At 37.6% G+C, this 4600-nt stretch overlaps 1 long non-coding RNA gene across 2 annotated transcripts; it reads left to right on the top strand.

Annotated features, from left to right (window-relative positions):
* Window positions 1–1560: 1560 nt before the first annotated feature.
* Window positions 1561–3714, top strand: LOC308411486. 2 transcript variants are annotated; one of them, XR_013974392.1, is made up of 4 exons: window positions 1561–1859; window positions 2769–2937; window positions 3274–3487; window positions 3616–3714. It is a non-coding gene; the product is annotated as an uncharacterized lncRNA (long non-coding RNA). The 2 variants fall into 2 exon arrangements; XR_013974393.1 differs by having other exon boundaries at window positions 3274–3701.
* The last annotated feature ends 886 nt before the right edge of the window (window positions 3715–4600 follow it).

Here is a 4600-nt window from a genome sequence, read left to right on the forward strand (position 1 = left end):
AGCAGCAGTCACTCAGCAGCATGCACAGTAGGAGAAAATATATTAAAATAAAATAAAACAATAAAGAAAATAGAAAAATAGTAAGGAGCAAAATATTAGAGAGACATGGTAAAAGAGAAAAGATGACTGAATATATATGTATCTATAAATATAAATATATGTACATTAGTGATTAAATAAGAAAATCTTGAAAAGAAATATGACGGGAGGGCAGATGGGATATTGCACAGGAATGAGCAGCAGAAAATTAAAGTATTGCACTTGTGACAAAGCTTGTGATCTTTCCTTCCATCCTTCTTTCCTTTGTGACAAAGCTTGTGATCCTTCCTTCCATCCTTCTTTCCTTTGTGACAATGCTTGTGATCCTTCCTTCCATCCTTCTTTCCTTTGTGACAATGCTTGTGATCCTTCCTTCCATCCTTCTTTCCTTTGTGACAATGCATTTGATCCTTCCTTCCATCCTTCTTTCCTTTGTGACAATGCATGTGATCCTTCCTTCCATCCTTCTTTCCTTTGTGACAATGCATGTGATTCTTCCTTCCATCCTTCTTTCCTTTGTGACATTGCATGTCATCCTGCCTTCCATCGTTCTTTCCTTTGTGACAATGCTTGTGATCCTTCCTTCCATCCTTCTTTCCTTTGTGACAATGCATGTGATTCTTCCTTCCATCCTTCTTTCCTTTGTGACATTGCATGTCATCCTGCCTTCCATCGTTCTTTCCTTTGTGACAATGCATGTGATCCTTCCTTCCATCCTTCTTTCCTTTGTGACAATGCTTGTGATCCTTCCTTCCATCCTTCTTTCCTTTGTGACAATGCTTGTGATCCTTCCTTCCTTCCATCCTTCTTTCCTTTGTGACAATGCATGTGATCCTTCCTCCCATCCTTCTTTCCTTTGTGACAAAGCTTGTGATCCTTCCTTCCATCCTTCTTTCCTTTGTGACAAAGCTTGTGATCTTTCCTTCCATCCTTCTTTCCTTAGTTTAGTTTCAGTTTTCAGATTTATTTGTCATATGCAAGTTAGCACAGGGTCAACATTGCAATTAAATGTGTTTGACGAGCAGCAGTCACTTAGCAGCATGCACAGTAGGAGAAAATATATTAAAATAAAATAAAACAATAAAGAAAATAGAAAAATAGTAAGGAGCAAAATATTAGAGAGACATGGTAAAAGAGAAAAGATGACTGAATATATATGTATCTATAAATATAAATATATGTACATTAGTGATTAAATAAGAAAATCTTGAAAAGAAATATGACGGGAGGGCAGATGGGATATTGCACAGGAATGAGCAGCAGAAAATTAAAGTATTGCTCTTGTGACAAAGCTTGTGATCTTTCCTTCCTTCCATCCTTCTTTCCTTTGTGACAAAGCTTGTGATCCTTCCTTCCATCCTTCTTTCCTTTGTGACAATGCATGTGATCCTTCCTTCCATCCTTCTTTCCTTTGTGACAATGCATGTGATCCTTCCTTCCATCCTTCTTTCCTTTGTGACAAAGCTTGTGATCCTTCCTTCCATTCTTCTTTCCTTTGTGACAAAGCTTGTGATCCTTCCTTCCATCCTTCTTTCCTTTGTGACAAAGTTTGTGATCCTTCCTTCCATCCTTCTTTCCTTTGTGACAATGCTTGTGATCCTTCCTTCCATCCTTCTTTCCTTGGTGACAATGCATGTGATCCTTCCTTCCATCCTTCTTTCCTTTGTTTAGTTTTAGTGAGAAGGGTCTGGCTGCAGCCACTGTGGAGCTCCACAGTAGCCGGAAGCACGTGACCTCCACAGTAGCCGGAAGCACGTGACCTCCACAGTAGCCGTAAACACGCATGGATACCGTGGAAGTCTTGCAAGTTGATCGCAAAGGTTAGTTAAGTCTTTCTTATATAAATTTGCCGTTAGTGATTTCATAATTCTAGGAATCGTCTAGTTTTCTTACAATGATCATGTTGCCACTTTTTTTGCGTTACAACAACATTCCTCCTTATTTTAATGTTTTTTCATCGTGCTCCATGGCAGAGAAACACACAGATATGCTTTTTCCTGGGCCTGGTTTTAGTAAGAGAGCTGGATTAACGGCTTCTGTGGGCGAGAAGAAGCAAAAACCACATTTTGCATTAGAGTATGATTTATTGTTGGCGTCAGAGATGCAAAATAACGAATACTTCAATACTGTACTTAAGTAGAATTTTCTGGTATCTTTACTTTACTGCTGTACTTTTTTGTGCCTACTGTATACTTCTTTATACTTCTACTTCTCACATTTTAGCACGCGTATCTGTACTTTGTAATCCGTACATTTGTAAATCAGCACGCGTGCTTTGGACGCAAGATTACTTCAAAATTTTGTACATAAATTATATTTTAGACCCTGTACTTCTTACTTCGACTTGACTAAAAAGTCGAGCCAGTGCTTTCTAAACAGAGGTATCTAAACTGTAGTAAGGAACGTGTGTACTTGTGACACCTTTGGTTAGCGTCAACACTGCAAATTTCGTCACAAACAGATTTATATATTTATCAATACTTCTATTCGTCATTCTTTTCTGTACAGCTTTTTTATTGCCCAGATTTTAGTTAGCCTCTGTTCAATTGACTGTTATATGTCAATAGAAACATATCTCACAGATTAAAGTGTCTTTTAAAATATTTGGGTTTTTTTTTTCAAGAATTTTCTTCCCAAATCTATTACATGCCAAGTGTAAATTGTTATTTCTGCTAAAACCTTAACTTAAATGTGTATATGGTGTTTATCTGTTTCTCTCTGTGTTTTAGATGCACACATCAATCTGGAATTCAGGCTTAAAGCCAGAATTGCAGGAATGCAACACGTGTTGCAGAGGACTCTTTCACTGCCCTCTGTGCCCCACTTTCAGCCCTACTGTCAGGGCAAAGATTGAGGAGCATCTAAGTGTGCATATAAAAAATGCTTTGCCTTTAAAAGGTATGTTTGTATTAAATATACTTTATAGTTATAAATATGCACTTTTTTAAGCACTTCTGCAGTATCTTTGTTGACTTAAAAGTTGCTGTTGATATTGTACAGTTCAGTGCATTCATCTGCAACAAAAATAGTGTTTTTATAAAATATATTTTTATTTACTTTTCACCACTTTTCTTGACATAACTTTTGTGATCCATACCATTTTGCTTTCATTATTGAGGTTGGCTTGGATGTTTTTGTTAACATGTACAATCTGATTGTTAGACAAATTGATTGCATTCTATACAACTACATTTAAATTACATCTGTTTGTTTGTTTGTTTTTTTCTCTTACAGATAAAATGATATGCCGGTGCAGGCAGCCTTGTAGGACAACAGGACACTTTCACTGCCCTGTCTGTAAGATTACAATCATACGGCGTGGGGATATGGCAAGGCATTTATTGTCTTGTCAGCATTCTTCAATGCCAAGTCAGCCACCATTATCAGGACTGCTCCCCGCTGAACTCTTCGAGGAGACCCGTCTCCCCCCCCCAAGGTTTTGTCTTCGGTATCTGAACCATTTTCTGAGTCTTTGTTAGAACATTCATAAGCTCTACCCTCTGTGTTCAATAAAACTGCAGCTGATGGAAAGTCCATGAAAATGACATGCCCTCACTGTGGCCTTACTCTTCGTAGCTCTGGCAAGCTATTTGCACACTGGAGAGAGGAAGCCAAAGCTGTGCTTGAAGGACAACACGTGCCCATTTTCAGACTGAAAAAGCGCAAGTTCCAGGAAATCAGTCAGGTCAGTATTCACTTTAAACAGTAGTGTAATTACATGGTTAGTGACATTTGAATAACTGTTAAAAAACTGTTCTGCAACAGAGAAATAACTATGTTTTCATCCCCATTTGCCTGACACAGGAGCCAGCAGTTGTTGAAGATCTGCGTCCTGCTGTGCAGTGGGCTGTCCAAAATAAGGCACATGTAACAATGCCCAAATATCTGTCCTTAAATCAAGGGGACCAGCAGAGGGTCTTAAGAGACATGTCAGAGGAAGAAGACACTGGAGCAAGGGACTTGTTCCTCTTTGTTTTTCAGTTTGCAAAGGACATGGAGCTCTTTTTGAAAGCATGTGCTGATGATCAGGGGCTAAGGGTCAGTGCTATGTTTGACATGTAATGGACAAATGAAGGCACTGGCTGTGTTTGTTTAATATGTTGTTGTTGTTGTTGTTGTTGTTGTTTTTGCATAGTACAAAATTCCAATTAAACTTATTTCAAAATGTTGTTCACTTGATTCTGTGTCCATACTTATAATAAATGATTACAGTGAAACAGCATTAAATGTAAATGTAACAGCATTTTTTTAAACTTGTAATTTCAAAATAAAAAGCTTATTGTTGATATTAACAGTAAAGAATTGTAATCAATAATATTTTTATACATTTTAAACATTAACACTCTGGGCTCTATCCTGGCTATCTGTGGACACTTCACTTATTCTTTTTTTTGACTACTGCACTGCAGTGGACCAAAACAATGACACGGGTTTGATCTTAAGGATCTAATAGTTATGTGTGTTGTGCATGACATTGCCACACAAATATGTATTTGCAAGATAGAGTAGAATAAATTATGACGCATGAAATATTACATAGGCTGCAGTGAATTTCTGTTGA

The sequence above is a fragment of the Rhamphochromis sp. 'chilingali' genome (assembly GCF_963969265.1).
Source record: "Rhamphochromis sp. 'chilingali' genome assembly, chromosome: 15".
Lineage (NCBI taxonomy): Eukaryota > Metazoa > Chordata > Actinopteri > Cichliformes > Cichlidae > Rhamphochromis > Rhamphochromis sp. 'chilingali'.